The sequence below is a fragment of the Lycium barbarum genome, chromosome 3, assembly GCF_019175385.1.
Source record: "Lycium barbarum isolate Lr01 chromosome 3, ASM1917538v2, whole genome shotgun sequence".
NCBI lineage: Eukaryota > Viridiplantae > Streptophyta > Magnoliopsida > Solanales > Solanaceae > Lycium > Lycium barbarum.
In genome coordinates this window covers 105389963-105397770 of record NC_083339.1, presented here as the reverse complement: position 1 = coordinate 105397770, position 7808 = coordinate 105389963, and positions in this window count along the sequence as shown.

The following is a 7808-nucleotide window of genomic DNA, read 5'->3' as shown; positions in this document are numbered from 1 at the left end:
GAGATGGGATCTCCCTATCTCAGTCCCTTCGACTTGAAAAAAAGAGTGTCTGAGCTACTAATAAAGAAGGAATACCAATTGTTGGAAATATGTCTGAAGATCAGGTCTATCCAAAGTCTCACTGAAGCTTTTTTTCTCATTATTACAAACAAAAGGGTCAAGAGACCTAGCATAGGCCTTTTCCATGTCAAGATTTAGAGCCAAATTACCCTTTTCATTAGGTTTCTCAATATCCTAGATTATTTTTTGAGCCAATAAGATGTTGTTAGTGATGGATCTGCCCTTCATGAATCCGCTCTAGTTAGCACTAATCAATTGAGGAAGACTTCACCTAATCTATTGTTGAGGATTTTAACACATATTTTGTTTATCACATTGCAGAGGCTTGTAGGTTTTAGATAACAAAATTGTTGAGAGGAGCTGACTTTCGGGATAAATATGATGCATGAATGAGTGATGCATCTTGGGAGGGAAGCACCACATAAATAAGCACTCAATGCCTGAGTGACATATGATGCAATCATTGGCCAGCATACTTGGTAAAATATAGCACTGAACCCATCAAGGCATGGGGCACTGTTTGGATCCATATCAAATACATTCTCCTTGATTTTATTTTCTGTGGGAAAAGCAATAAGGGAGTTGTTGTCTTCACTGGAGATAGAAACTTCAATACAATCGAGACTTTCAAAATCATTATAACGAGGAGCCTGACAAAAAAGCCCTGGAAGTATCTAATAGCTGAAGCAATAATTTGGTTGTTCCCTTCCATCCATTTGCCATATTCATCGTGAATTTTGTTGATACTCAACCTTCTTCTTTGTATTTTAAGACATTATTATGGAAGTAGGTTGAATTAGTGTACCACTTAATCTATGCTTTCTACCTTAATGTGAAATCTTGGATCTTGAGTACTAAATATATTCAGCTTTGGTCTTGTTAAGTTTAGTTCTGTTGGCCTCATTGTTCTACTCCACTACAGTCTGCTCCAAGCTTGTAATCTCACTCTCTAGCCTCTTAGGAATCTCATAAATATCCTCATATGTTTCTCTAGACCAAGAGCTTAGTCTAGTGCATTGACTTTCAATTTCTGATGTAGCTTTCGTAGGGGATTGCTCTGGTATTTTCAGCATTCCAAATATCCTCCACTTCCTCAAGGAAATTATCACGTTCAGTCCAAAAATTAAGAAATTTAAAATAATTGATATGAGCCCCTTCGTTGTTGCTAAATTGGATCAGTAAAGGTAGATGGTCTGAACAAGCTTTGGCCGGATGAGTAATTGGTCCTTTCTTAATAGTCAAACTAGTCTGAGCCGTAAAGCATCGTGTCAAGTCTCCTCTATACAGTATTAGGAGCTCCTCCATTGTCATATCAAGTAAAGTTATTTTCAGAGAAATCAACATCTTGCATACCAGCTTCAATCATGCAGTTAATAAAATCCAAACTCTTTTCAATTCTATAGGAGCATTCACCTTATTTTTCCTCCACATTGGGTATGACATTAAAATCCCCATAGATAGACCATGACCTGATATTCTGATAGATAGGTTATACAATTGACTCCACAAGTCTTTCCAAAGTAAACAAGTGCATAGACTGTGGTAATATGGAAGGAAATGGGATTATTAGCAACTCATAAAATATTTGTGTTATTGTTTATTACCTTTGTGAATCCCACTTCAACTCTTGGCTATTGTATTATACAAAAATAAAAAGAAAATTTACATGGCATAGCTAACTCTAAGAGGTATTTATGGTTAGTAATTACTATTTAATTTAATTACCTTATATAGTTGTATTATGTATTTAATTAACTACCATGGCTAATTACTATGTATTCATATACAAGGACAAAAAATATTACTAATTATTTCATTCCCACACACAACTCTCTCTCCCTCTCCTTCAAGCAACAATAATATTTGTTCATCTCCGCCGCCGCCAGCCGCTGCATCTGACGCCAATCTCTCCACCACTGTTGCCGTAAAAGTATATTCAACGATGAATTGGTGGTTTTAAAGTCCATTTTTGCTGACAAGAAGCTCAAGTTTCTCCGGCAAATCGTTGATCTGATATGAAAATTTTTGATCTAAGTGTATTTGATATGAAAATCGATGATTTGATCTGATATGGGTGGCCGCCATGGCCTCGAGTCGCCGGAATCCATGGCGGTCAAGTAGACCTGATCTAAAATCTAGTCGTCTTTTTAAAAAAAAAAAAAAACCACCTAAAATAGTGGGAATTTATTGCAGCAAAATATTTACAGTAGAATTTCAAAGAAAAGAAACTATCTAGAAAGCTGAAAACTAGCTATGATCACCACATTAACACTACTAGAACCTTCATCATACTAAAGCAAAACAGGGACCTTGATTTGTATCCATCTTTCACACTCTCAAGTCTCACAAGTGGAATGGATCAAATCTCTTGAATTTAGCTTCAGGTCAGCCTGGATGAAGTAGAGTTCAGTTCCAATCTTATAGATGCATGATCTTAGCTAGCATAGATTCTGAGCTTAGTCACAGAAGCTGCTGATGTTCCTCCTGCTTATTGCTTGCTGCATCTGATTCCACATTGATGAATTCTCAACTAGTAATGTCAGTGTTTGGTGGTAGAATGAACCAAGGTTGATACCACATACCAAAAAACAAAGTTATTTCCAGTTACATCCCCTTCCTTGCCTTCATTGATGTTCTGAACTGCTATTGTCCTGATTGCTGTAGGAAGCCTGTTTTGTTGTTGATCTAACTCTGAAGTTTTGAAGTTGGCTTTTATCCATGTTGATCAATCTTCTTCCACGAGTTGGAATATCTTGAAACTGATTGTATTGAATTGTACCTGCAAAATCAAAAACCAGGTTAGTAAAATAATTTGCCACACTGTTTCCTTCTCTGAACGCATGCACTACTGAAACATCATTATCCTTCCTCCATCTTTGTATACTCCTCACTGGCAAAGCAATGTTCCATGGCACCTCCCAAATGCCATCCAATACCTTTTGCATTGTAAGGGAATCTGTTTCCACTATAACAGGCAATAACTCATGTAGAACACAGTACTTGATTCCCTCTTCAATTGCCACAGCTTCAGCAACTCGATTAGTAATCTCAGTTAATATCTTTGCCATAGTATATATTAACTCTCCTGAACTATCTCTAATACAAAAGGTTGCTGAACTTGGTCCTAGATTCCTTTTAGAAGCATCATCAGTGTTGCATTTAAAGCATCCTCTATCTGGAAGAGTCCACTACACCTATTTATATATTAATGGCAGCCTGTAGTTCTCTAGTAATTCAACTATCCTAGGCCATCATTTTGGCATGTTCTGCAGCGAAGGATATCTCTTCCTTGCTAGCATATATATGTTCCTGTTGATCTCATGTGTGACCTTGTTCTGAGAAATAGCCCTTCCATGCCTTCTAGTATTCCTGCTCTTCCAAATTGCCATAAAACCAAAGCAGGAATTGCTTGATATAAAGGCTTCAATCTTGTAGCCGTTTGAGAGTTCCACCAGCACAAGACTGTCTGCTTAACCTGTAGGAAAGGGCCCAAGACACTTGCTGCAGTTGAAAAATAATGTCATATTGTAGTTGCAAAAGGACTTGTAATGAAAATATGATCCATGGTTTCCTGCTAATTCTGACAACACCAATATCTTGAGACTATGCTGATTCTCATGCTTATCAACACTTCATCTATAGGTAAATTCTAATACCAAACTCTCCAAAGGAAAAATGAGATTTTGTATGGCAAGCCTTTGATCCAGAATTTGTCACAAACAATTGATATCTTCTTTCTTTTTCTCAACTCCTCACATGCACTTTTAACTGTAAACTTACTAGAGCTTATGAACATCCACCATGGCTTATCTATCTCATTTGTTCTCACAAAATGTCCCAGTTCCATTCTAACATGATTAACAATATCTGCTGGTAACACCTCTTGTAGCTTTGCATAGTTCCACTGACTTTCACTCATCAACTCTTCAAGCTCATCTCCTAAAACTTTATTCTGATAATGAATAGGTATCAGATCATGCAAAGCACCTAGTTTAGACCAATTATCAAACCAGATTGAAGAAGATCCATTCTTAGGTTCCTACCAAATACCATGTTCCATTTCATCTCTAGCTTGCAGCATCATCTTCCAAGTCTAAGATCCCCCTTTCCACTTAACCATAATTGGCCTAAACCTTTTACAATATTTGTTCCACATGAAATTGGACCACAGTGTACTCCTTGTCCTGAATCTCCTCCAAAGTTTAGCAAACAATGATTTGGATATATCATGTAAATATCTGAAGCCTAATCCTCCCTCATTCTTAGGATAACATACATTTTCCCATGCTGACCAGTGCTTACTTCTTCCTTCTTCCTTAGTTTGCCAAAAGAATCTATTAAATAATTTGTGCAGATACTTAATGACACATTTTGGGGGCACCATAGCAGACATTAGATAAATGGGGATGCTTTGTAAAACACTTGAGATCAATACAACTTTCCCTCCAAATAACAGTAGTTTACCTCTCCAAGCCTGCAACATGTCCTTCACTTTCTACATCATATCTTTATAGAACAACTTCTGTCTTTTAGCATGAAAGATAGGACATCTCAAATAAGTAAATGGGAAGTCACCTTTGTTGAAGCCTGCTATTTGTTGTACCTCCTGATTCGGCTCATTAGCCACCTTCTTATGCTTATAAAAGAAGCTCTTGTCTGCATTAATTTTTTGTCCAGATTCTCTCTCATAATCATGCAAAATGGACATAATCATCTCTAAGGATGCTTTATCTGCAGATGCAAATATGATAGTATCATCTGCATAAGATAGATGATTCAACTTTGCACTCCACTTTGGCATACCATATCCTCTAAAACTGTCTTTTTCAAATAATGAATTAAGAGCCATAGATAGTATCTCAGCAGCTAGAATAAAAAGAGCAGAAGATAGAGGATCTCCCTGTTTAACCCTTTTGTAGAATGGAAAAAACCAAAAGATTGTCCATTAATAAGAATGGAATACCAGTTATTAGCAATCAATCTCCATACCATGTCTACATACTCTTCTACAAATCCCATCTTTCTGAGAACTTGAACAGGGAACCTCCAAGAAAGTCTATCATAAGCCTTTGCCATAGCTAGCTTAATGATGATATTAGTAGGTTTCCCTCTCTTTCTGATATCAGCCGCCAATTCTTGAGTTAACAACACATTTTCAATAATATTTCTACCCTTCACAAATCCAGAATGATTTGGAGATATTAGAGATGGAAGAATCACCTCTAGCTTATCATGTAATAGTCTGGAAATAATCTTGTTTATGAAATTGTTGAGGCTGATTGGCCTCTGGTCTGAGAAAGTGTTGATTATTTCTTTAGTAGGCAAGAGGACCAGGTTTGTATGAGTTACTAACTTTGGTAAAGTTTGTCCCTCATTAAAACTACTGATCATATTATACACATCAGCACCAACTATATTCCAACACCTTTGATAAAAAAACTCCAGAAAAACCATCAGGTCTATAAGCACTATCAGCTGATAATGCAAAAACAACATTTTTCACTGCTTCAAGAGGTGGTTTAGCACACAAGAAGTTATTTTGATCCTCTGAGATTCTCTCAGGAATGTGATCCAGTAAATTTGAGTCAACTCCACCACTTTCCTGAGAAAATTGATTTTGATAGAATGAAATAGCTTCAGTAGAAATATCATCCAAATTGTCCACCCATTCACCATCTGCATTTTGTATTCTTGTAAGCAACAACCTCTTTCTTCTTCTTTTTACAAGACTATGAAAATATCTTGTATTCCTATCTCCATCTGAATGCCATTGGATGCCTGCTTTTTGTCTCCAAAACTCTTCCTCAAAATGCAGATACCTTTTGAATTCAGCCTGTGCCCTCTGCAACACCATCCTATTCTCTTCTGATGGTTCTTCCTCAAACAATTGCACCTCGATTTTCACAATATCTTCTCTGATTGTTAGTTGTTTGAACAAGCCTCCAAATGTTTCTTTACTCCACCTAGACAAAGCAGCCTTTAAGCTCTTCATTTTTAGCTTAAATGTAATGAATGGATCTCCTATAAACTCAGTTCTCCAATGTTGATCCACTGCATCCATGAATGACTCATGGTCCAACCAGAATTTCAAAAATCTAAAATGCTTCTAAAACTGCTGAACCTGCTCTCCTGCTGAAAGCAAGAGTGGAGCATGGTCTGAACCTGTTCTTGACAGATGCTTCATGCTCAAGTTAGTAAACCAATCCAGATACTGTTGATTAACTAGAATTCTGTCCAATCTTTTGAATATGCAGTCTTGCCCAGCTCTTCCATTCCACCAAGTAAAAGGACTCCCTCTAAATTCTACTTCAGCTAGTTCACAAAAATTTACACAAAAAGCAAAGTCTTCATATTTTGATGTATAAACAAGTAAAACACCTATTTTTTCTTCTTCATTCAAAATAACATTAAAATCCCCACCAACCGTCCATGGTAAATACATAGAGCTTGCCAAGGAATATATACTATCCCACACTCTAATCTTGCAGCAGAATCACAATTTGCATAAACCATTGTGGAGATTAATTGCCTACCACTCTCCTGAAATAGAAGCTTAATAGTCACTTGTTGTTTAGTGTCCATTAAAACTTCCACATCAATTCCATCAGCAACAAAATACCAAATCTTGTTATTACAATTATGTTTAGCATATTGCATGCCCAATCTCCTCTTATATCTATCAATTTTCCTTGATTGTTGCAAAGGCTCCAATAAAGCAATGAGGACAAACTTATGATGTTTGTGCAGCACTTGAACTCTATGGAAAGCCTTCTGAGTATTAACTGATCTAATATTCCAAAAGAAGGACTTTATCATTGGAAATTATATTTGTTAGTCACATTTCTCTTTGGAAGAATCCTAGTTGGTTGCACCTCCCCATCACCTTTGGATCTTGTTTGAGTCTTCTTACCTTGGATCTTAGCAGATCCAATTTCACCACCATTCTTGGTCTTCTTGCCCTTCTTAGACTTGTTAACTTCTTTGTGAATCAAATCATCAGCTTTAGATATTTTATTCTTGTGCTGCAATATATCCTCTTCTTCCATCCTGATGAGGTCTGTATTCTTGCCTGATTGATTTTTCAACAAATCCTCTTCATTGATTTTATCCATACTACTCAGATCATGAGAAACTAAAGCATGCAATTATTTAGTGGGAGATACTTTTTTAGTCACATGCATCATTTGATTATTTTCCTTCATCACCAGCATTTCAGTAACCTCCTTCAAGACATTGCCTTCTGTGTCAGGTGGATAACAACCTTGAGAAAAGGCTTTATGTCACGACCCAACTAGTGGGCCATGACGAGTACCCGGAGCTGACTACCGAGCACCACTTATCATGCTATCTATCATGCTCAACCTGGACATACATCATTCTCAACACAGGACTTATCACGAGATAATCTCTAAATATCTTCCCAAAGCATGTATATATGCATAAGCCCACGAGGCTACAAAAATGGTGTACAAAATATACAAGGAAGGAGTCACTTAACATCTATAACCCACATATAAGTATCTACGAGCCTCTAACTGAAGTACTGAAATCATAAGGGCGGGACAGGACCTCGCCATGCCCCAATATGTTCACAAAAGAATATACCAAGAAATAGCGACTCCGGAGTAGTGGAGTGCTCCTGCAAATCTGCTGAGAAAGCTCCTAAGCGTCTGCGCCGAGGTACAACATATGAGTTCGATCCATTAGGTTCTTTTTTTTTTTCAGAAAAGAAACGAGAGACAAGAAAA